Consider the following 9,359-nt stretch of genomic DNA (forward strand, 5'->3'; position numbering starts at 1 on the left):
CAGGTGCATTTTTCTGTACCTCCAAGGGCTCCATGCAGGATTTAGTTCAAGTCTTGCTGACGGGTTGCTGCTGCTGGGACCAGGCAGCGCAGGAGCTGAGATGCTGGAGGAGCCCTGGTGCAGTTTAAGCTGCTGCGGGGGCTGTGCTGCCCCATTTGCCGCATCCAAAAGCTCATCTCCCTCCATCGTGATCCCCACAAGGCAAACAGAGCAGCACAGCCTGAGCAAACAGTGGCCGGGGCAGCAGCTGGCGGGTGTTTACACTGAGCTGCTGAGTCAGCACTGCACACAGCAGGTAGGGAACAGCCCTTGGGAGCACTTGGGGGTGAGCAATGGAGCTGAGTGATGCTCCCACTGCACCCCAAGGATGATGCCCCTCTGCAGCTCGAGTGATGCTCTGCTAATCCCCAGGGATGCGGTGTTGGTGTCTCTGATCCTAGAGGGCCATGAATTTCTGAGCAAAACGCTTCAGTGTCACTCCAGGTGACCATGGACAGAATGTGGGTGCAAGTGAAGGGGGTGGTGCACAACAGTGCCTGTTCTCCAACTGCAGGATCCCTTGTTGGGTGGCACAGGCTGGTCCTGGGCTGGGACAGCTGCATGGCCACTGGCAGCAGTTACCCCGAGGGGATGGGGTACTGGCTTTGGGGACGGATGGTCTCACATCTGCTCTAGTGCTATCAGGAGGATATTGAATCTTGTTTTGCATTTTCCTGTGAAGCGATGAGCCTGAACTGCAGATCCCAGCTCCCTCCTGCTGGTCACAGCACTGCCAGAGGAGTGGGAGAGATGGCAGTGGGAGATGGAGATGCTGTTGTGCCCCAGATCTGTGTGTAGCCGGGAGCCTTCAGCGTCTCTGAGCCATTCAGTAAATGCAGCCTGCTCCTCCCCACACTAACAGGGACATGTTTTCCTCCCAAAAATTGCCATTCCGAATTTTTAATGCTCTTCATCTAAACCACAACTCTGTCTTGTTTTCCTCTCATTTCTATGTCTTTAATGGGTGATGCGAGCACTGGGACAGTGACTGCTGCCTGCAGCTGGAAAATCAATAAAGAGCTAAATCTGGAGCAGGAACACTCTCATGTTCCTTTCTCTGTTCAAGTGGTTTTAAGTACAGCGCTGTACCACTAAGTCAGGAGAAGCATGGAAAGCTGCACTGCCAACATACGAATGACTCTGGCACAGCACCGTGTGGGGTACGACCATCCCTTTGTGCCCGTTCTGGCTCTTATCCTATGATTGTCCCCCACTGCAGCCATCTGGGAGGACAAGGAGGCTCCAGAGACTCCCAAGGCCGCAGGGGCTGTTCCCAGCCCTGCATGCTGCCCACAGGGGATGCTGCGGTTTCTGCGTGCTTGGATGCTGCTGGCTGTCCTTTGCCAGAATGTAGATCTTGCTTGTACTTTTTGGGGTCAAAATGGGTCAGAAACCATATTTTATGATTTTTTTTTAATATTATTTTTATTTTTTCCCCTAAAGCAGGAAGATTTCCTCCCACAGGGCCAGCACTACGGGGGAAGCAAGGACATGGGAACCTGCTCTCAAGAACTTTTCTAACAATTTGGCTGCTGTAGGAGGAGGGTTCTGGGGCTCAGCTGGCAGAGCAGGCGCTGGGGACGGATCGGGTCGGGGCCGGAGGCTGCAGCGGGCTGGCAGCATCGCCATCCCTATGCAGGGCACCACGATGACCGGCAGCAGCGAGGGAGCCCCATGCGAATGCCAGCCCAGGAAGGGTTGCTAGGCGGCGGTACTGCCAGAAGGCTCGGCTTTGCCTCGGGGACCTTCACCTAGCGCTGTCCCAAAGGGGCACCCCGAGATCTTCCCCCTCCCCGGGCCGCATCCTGCGCAGGAGCGCTGCGGGTTCCTGGGGTGCGGAGCTCAGCCGGGGCTTTGCTGCCCTCAGCAGGCTGTGAAGCGAACGGCAACGAGCGCAGCCCCAGGACTGCCCCGGCCCCACGTCAGCGTCCCCACCCGGCAGCGGGGAAACAAAACCCATTTGGGCTTTATTCCCGCACCCCCGGGGACACCGGGTCGTCCCGCAGATTCCTCTGCCCCTAGAGCTCCTTCCATCACTCCCAATGTGTTACACCGGTTTCAGCCAAGGTCTTTGGGTTATATTTTTTTAAATTATTATTAAAGGACATGAGGATTACAATTCTGATGCTAACAATGGCATTATTGAAAGCTGCTGGGCAGAAGTGGGGAGCTCTGGGTAGAAAAAAGGCTTGAACTGAAGTGAATAATAACCTTTTTTTTCCCCCTTCCCCATCTCCCAGCCTGCACAATCTGCTTGGCTCTCTTTATCTCAGTAAGCATTTAAACGGTTTCAAATTAGATCTCTGGAAAATGGAACTTCATTCCTTCAGAACTTCAGCCTGGCCTTTAAAAGCCAGCAATAATGTTTTGGTTTTGTATGAGAGCATCTTTGATCTCAGAGGCTCTCAGCTGCGGGGAGTGCAGCTCAGCACCAGCAGCTCCCTGCCATTGGAACGCAGCTGTAAGGGGGGAGATGCAGGCAGAGGCTCTGGGGATGCTCAGCCCTGGTCCTGTGCTCATCCTGAAGCCAATCCGTCTCCTCTGACACCCTCCTTAGGAACCCAGCACCCCCCAGTCACAGTACAGCACAATAGAGCTGGATGAGCTGTCACAGTCCCCTGTGAGCAGCAGGCTGGGGGCTGCAGTGTTAGGAATTGGCAGTGATGGGCTGTGATGACCCTGAGCGGTCTCAGCTGTGCCCTCACTCATGGGCCTCTATTTAAGCTCAGACTGGTAGCATTGCAGGGAGTTTTACTGATGGTCAGGATGCTTGGAGTTTTCTGTAATCTCTGATCTGCTTGGGAGCAGAGGGATGGGGTCCTGGCTGGTGAGACCCTGCCCTACAGCTATGGTGTCCTCGCTGTGCCCCAGTGCAAGGAGTGGGAGAAGGGTAAGCTGGAGGGGTTGTGCATGGGGTCAGTTCTTCATGGGGACATCCATGTGAGGACCTGGGATACTACCATGTGTCCTCTCCAGAGAAGTTCTCTGACCCTGCATGGGTTTGAGGAGGACGTGATAAAAATAGCTGTAGGTAGGGTTGGGTTTAAAACATCCCCTTGTGCAGAGGTGATGGATGCTGCTGGGAAACAGAGCAGTGAGTGGGAAAATTAGGTTTGCCCTAAACCCATCTGAGCCTCAGCTCATGGGAAACCAAGGAGGAGTGAAAAATGCAGCAATGAGGTGGTGGTTCAGGGAAAGCAAGAGAGATGTTAGCAGGTCTGGCAGCAGCTGTCTGTAAGGAAAGCTTCAGGGAGAATGCTGAAATCAGTTTGGGGGCTGCCCTCAGATGGCTCTTTTCTGCAGGGCTTAATCCTGGGCATATGCTCACACTGTGCCTGGGGTGTTTCCACCTCATCCACACACTCACAGCCTGTGCTGTCACCGTGGTCCTGGCCGTGTTGAACCAGGCACACCACATCCTTCCCTCCTGGTCCTGAGCCAAGGGTCCGGTGGCTTATCACGCAAGATGTGTGATGCCTGATGTGTCCTTCTGCTATCTTCCAACCTTCTGGGAAGATCCCTCTTCTTGCATCCCCCAGTGCAAGGGCTTTGTTATTCCCAAATAATCCAGTGAAAGAGCCACGAAGCTGCTGGCTGCAGAAGCACCAGTGCTGCATGGTCACTGTAAAGATGGGCTGTGGACCTCAGCAACCTCACTAGTGTCACCAGTTGACAGGAGATGCTCAGTGTGTGCTTCCAGCATGGGCAGAGCTTCCATCAGTGCTGTGCTGAGGTGGGGCAGTGCTGGAACAGGCCCTGGAGGCACTAATTAATGGTGCTCAGGTTGGGGCGGGTTTGGCAGAGGTGACTCACTTGCTTGTGACAAGCCTGCTGACATCAGAGCACTGGCCTCTGAGCTCCCGGAAACCCAAATTAATGATGATGGAAGGGAAAAATCTTGTGTGGGACAGCCCTGGCAGAGGGAGGTTTGGGCTGAGATGACTTATAGTGTATGCCTGGGTCTGGAAGGCTTCTGGGCCCGCAGAACTGCACCGCTGATGTCCCCCAGCCTGAGCCTGGGGAGGAGTGTGGGGGCTGCAGGGTGTGTCCACCTCATGCTCTTGATTTGGGGGGCTGCTATCACCCCAGTGTTTGCTCTTCTCTCCTCAGGCCCCTCATCCTGGGCTATGGGAAGAGTTGGGGGATTTCTTACTAACATCTTGTCTGCGCTATCTAGTGCAGAGTGCATCTCACAGCTTTTAACATCTAGAAGGGGGATATGTGGACTGGTTAAGTTAATCCTCACTGGAGGCTGCTGAGAGGTGCTGGGATCACTCCTGGCAGCTGTGGTCACCCTAGATAGCACCACTGACCCTGCCTCTCAGCTGCAAGTTATCTTCTTAGAGGTCAGCAATGTGGGATGATTCCTCAACTGTTTCTGGAAGGGGGATGTAGTGGATTTAGGTGAAAGCTCTGCAGCAGTTGAGATGGTGGACTTTGCACAGGAGTGGCTGATAAGCCACAATGAGGAGCCCATGATGGGGCAGCATGAAGGGCAGTAGAGTGCAAAGAGCCTGGAAAAAGCTGGGTATTGCTGGGTGTGATGGTGGTGAGTGCTCTCCCAGCTATCTGGACTGCCCTGCTCTTACAGGGAAAGAGGAATGAAGAACTGGGCAGTGATGGGAAGGCAGACATGATGTCAAACATAAGGTCCAGGTGTCTTGCTGCTCGGGTGGTGATTGGGTATAGCTGGGGATCCCACTGCTATTGAAGCCATTGCCTGCTTGGGATGGCAAGCATGTGGGTACTGGTCTGCCTGTAGGGAACACAAATACAAACAGTTTTACAATGAGAAGAGAAATGCAAAATACGTATGCAAGTCCAGCCCTAAATTTTAATTGGACTTCTTCTCAGACTGGATCCTGCTGGGATTGCAGAGCAGGTGAGTGAGTCCTCCTGTCCCCACAGCTCACAAACAGGCTGCAGTCCCCTCTGCCTGAGCTGTGATGCTGACACTGTGGGGAAGGGAGGACAGACATCCCCCACCTGCTGATCCCCCCCCCCTCCAGCCCCACAGTGAGCAGTATAGGCTCTCCCAGTGAAGGAGATCAGAAATCCCAGCAGTGACTTTAGGATTATAATAATAATAATTGATGCCTTGCTGCTCTCTAAGGATTTTCTAGCAGGTTTGCCAGGTGTTAGATAGGTGTTAAGCAATTAAAGCAATAACACCTATGCAAAAGGGACAGGTGCCAACTGTGTCATGGGCTTGCAGTGGCTCAGCTGGGGGCTTGCTCTATTCCCTAATTTTCTTTGGCTTTGGGGTGAAATTAAGTGGCAGGAGCTGTTTTAGAGGAGGTGGCCCTGAATTGGCTTTTTCCTGTAGAGGTGGGGGTTAACTTATGAAAGAAAAGCAGGCCAAGAGCACCTGATGTTGCCTATGGATGCTCATCTGGTCCCTAACAAAGAGACATAAATATCACCATGCGAGCTCAAGGGCTTGCACATATCTGTGTGCATCTGGGGACAAACATTAATGCATCAGCCCTGTGCGTGTCTGTATGGGGGAGGCTGCTCCTGTGGATTTCCATCAATACACAAATGGCAGTACGTGGGCTTGCACAGACAAAAACCAGCACAATAACGTGGGGGCTGGAATAATGCTTTCTGGGAAGAGACTTGAAGGGCTCAAATTGTTTGGTTTGTCAGAGAAATAGAGAGATGTCTTGATTTCAGTGCCTAACTGCTATCACAGGGAGAAATTACTCAGCACTGGAGGACTGTTTAATGTCAGGGAAAGGCAGAACAAGAACCAGTGGTTGAAGCAGAAGCCTGCCAAAGTTGGACTGAAAAGCAGGCGTGCATGTTAGCAGCGACAGGGATGAGCAGCAAAGCAAACTGCCAAAGCATTTGCCAGAATGTTTTTGTCTCTTAGTGAAGGGTGGTTTTGTCTCTCTGGCTGAGATGCCTCAGCCAAATTATTCTTTGATCGGGCATACGGTATGAGGGTAATCGGATGACATTTATTATGCAGTTACAGCCCCTTAGTTGTTTGTTTTTCCTCTTCTTTGATTGATGCCTGGGGTCTTGGCTCAGGATATGGATGCTGAACGGAGCAGAGATGGAGCCCAAAGCTGCTTCCTGGCTTCCTCGTGGAGCCTCTGAGGGTTGGTGCCTCCTGGCTCTGCTCGGCAGGTTGCTCCCATTGCTCACCGCTCTTCTCCATAACCCCAGGAGTGGGTTTTGAGGCTCTGAGTTTCCTGGGGAGATGCAGATGTGGATTCAGCAGTGGCCAGGGGCTGCTGAAGAGCCCTGGGACATCCAGATCTTAGAGCTTTGCGCACCAACAGCAGGACATCTAGCTGAAATGCCACCGTGTGGTCTTGGGGAAGCCGTCTGGTGGAATGCAGGCACCCGCAGAATGGAGATGAGGAGCACGGCTGTGTTCTCGTGCCAGCAGAGAGGGAGGCTGTGTGGGAAGTGTGGCAGAGCAATGCTAAACACTGTGTGAACCGATGAAAGGTGTCAGCCCAACACAAAGGAGTAATTGTTGTTGCTGTTACTATCAGGTGACATGCTCTGCTGGCCAGGGAACTGGCAGAGAAGCAGCCAGGTACTGAGCAAGGCAGGGCAAGTGTATAAACATAATTATAATAAATCATTAATATATGGCTTTTCTATGTAAGTACATGGGTAAAAAAAAAAAGAAATTATGAACGGTACACACAATATACATATCAGAAATGAGCCCTCCAGGGGTTCTCTCTTCAAATGGAATAGTTTTAGCCCAAAGGAAGCTTAAGAAATGCAATGGCCAACTCCCTGGGTTGTGCCCTTGCTGCCTTCTCTCTTCCTCAGTCACAGCAGTCATGCAGCCTAATGTTTTGGGATGCTAAGGGTTGCTCCCAGCCAGTTGCCCAGTTGGATGGAGGAGGGGACTGGAAGAGCAAGAGTGACTGTAGAGAAGGCTCCTCATCTCTTTGTAGCAGGAACAGAGGCCAAAAGAACAGAGGCCACGAGCCCAGGACTGCTCCATTTCACCAGCAGTTGTGCACCCTGAAGTGATGCAGCACATAACGATGACGTTGCAAGCTACAAATTGACCCAGAGATAAGTGCTACTGCCTCACCCAGGAGTGCTCGCATCAGGAAAGCTGGTGTGTCACTGCCAAGCTAGGGAGATGATGGCCTGCAGTGGGGGAAGCTGAGGCACGGTCAGGTGCAGCATCACTGTGCGCAGCTGTAGGACAGCAGATAGAGAAAAACAAATGTAAGCCACAGGAAAATGCCCGTGATTTATCCACGAAGCCTTCTGCACACGTACATACGCGGCATGAGAATTGCAGCCGATTGCTTTGTGGGCATGCTCTGTGCCTGGCCTCTCTCCCAAGGCCGGTGACAGAACTGTCTGTGCTGTGGGCACAGCTCAGGTGCCAATGGGTGCGGCAGCTTTTTGCTGCATGCTTTATCAAGAAATTTCATGTTTCTTAATGTTGGTGGAATGTGATGACACATGAAAAAGAAAACTTGAATCTAAAGCTGGGATTGACACTTAATTTTCCTTCTTTCTTTTTAGACTGTCCCTTTTAATAGTGGGGAAAAAAGAGGAAGGGAGAACAGACAGAACTAAGGGGAAGTGAGAATTCCCACCACCAGAACAAAGCCTCCAAAACAACTTTAAGCAAAACAATGGTCCAAAATAGCAGAGAAGGGGATCTTTTGCAGCTTATCGAACATCGCTGCCTTTTTTCCACCCGCTCTGAGTCTCAGTGCTGATGACCCTGCAGGCAATTAGATAACACGGGTGACTCCAGGGCACATGTGGATGAGCAGGGAGGTAGGAATGCAAACGTGCATTGAGCAAATCCCTCCTGAACTGAGCGGTGCTGTGCCACGTACAGGGAATGGCAGGTGCCATGGCATTGCAGGGCTCACATATTGGATTATGCCCATCTCGTTATGTTTTATAGATTGCTAAACTGTGGTCTGGGAAAGGATCAGCACCATGGCGTTGCTGCCGACTGCCTCACAAGAGCTCCTGTGTTTGTTGGGATGCACAGCGCTGTCTTGCAGTGCTGTAGCTGTGCAGCAAGCACACGGCTGGAGCCAGGATGCCTTTGTTCAGCTCCTAGCACAGGAATCCCTTTAATGCTCTTTATGACCTTGAGCAAGTGACTTCACAATGCTTAAAAATACTTTCCTGCAAACAAGGAGTATAAATCTCAGTGCATCAGGAGAATTGCAGTGCAGTGTGTAAGGGGTTTGGTTTCAGCTCAGCAAAGGGCTTTTACAATCATGAGCCACATGTCGGTGTTCAGCATCTTGCTGGGATGAGGGTGTTGGTGCTGATGGGCACAGACAGGGTACAGCCACTGAGTGGCCTAACAGTGTGCAGAGCTTTGGATCTTCAGATGTTTTCCATGAGGGAAACGGGTTCAGCAAAACATGATGTAGCGCAGGGTGCTTCTGCTACCCCTCACGTGTTTGTGTTGGTTGGTGGTTTTTTTTTGTTTTTTGTTTTTTTGCTGGCAGTGCCACCTGGGGAGACTGGGAGGGAACTGAGCTGTGGAGGCTGCTGACAGAGGATGCAGGCTCGTCTTACAGAAAGACAAAAAAGTGGCAAAACAAAAGCTTTAAAAGGGCAGCCCAAGGAGAGCGGTGTATGGAAGCATCCGAGGGTGTGCACCACAGGAGAAGATGAGCTACTTAAATTGTTGGCACAAGCCCATCAGGGTGTTAGTTTCCTGCGATGATGCACAGGCTGGAAAGAGCTGCTTTTAAGCAGCGGAGGAGTAAGGGCCTGGAAGAGCTTCTCAGCAGGAGCCCTGTGTGCTGAGAATACACAAGCTTCTCAGGCAGCACTCAAGCCCCTTTCAGTGGGGTTTTACACTATGACACCCACCATAAGGTGACCTGGGAGGCTCCTGCAGCTCGGGCTGGTGTCACTGCAGGGCTGGCCGTCCTGCTGGGCGTGAGCTCTGCGGATAAATGGGTAAACAGCCCTTGTTACGCTTATTCATTCCGCCCGTGTACACAACCTGCTTGTCATCAGCCGGGAGGCCTCTCTGGGAGGTGCCTTTCCCCAGCACTGCGTTTGGTGTTTGCTGTGGAATAAAGAAATAGCTATTTATTTCTTTATTTATTTATTTTTACAGACTTTTTGAAATGGAATCACGCGGCAGAAGTAATGCTGAGGGGGACGTACAGAGAGGGTGATGTGAGGTGCTGTCCTGCTACTTGCCTCCCAGCCCTGGTCCGGTGCTGTGTGCCTGTATGCTTCTCACTGGACACTTAAAGTAATTGGGGATATAAAAAAAATAAAGGGGGGGGAGAAGTGACAGCTGGGCTGGGAGAATTACAGGGAGATCAGATTAGAAGTAG

Source organism: Meleagris gallopavo, chromosome 19 (genome assembly GCF_905368555.1).
Source record: "Meleagris gallopavo chromosome 19, MGAL_WU_HG_1.1, whole genome shotgun sequence".
In the NCBI taxonomy this organism is placed as follows: domain Eukaryota; kingdom Metazoa; phylum Chordata; class Aves; order Galliformes; family Phasianidae; genus Meleagris; species Meleagris gallopavo.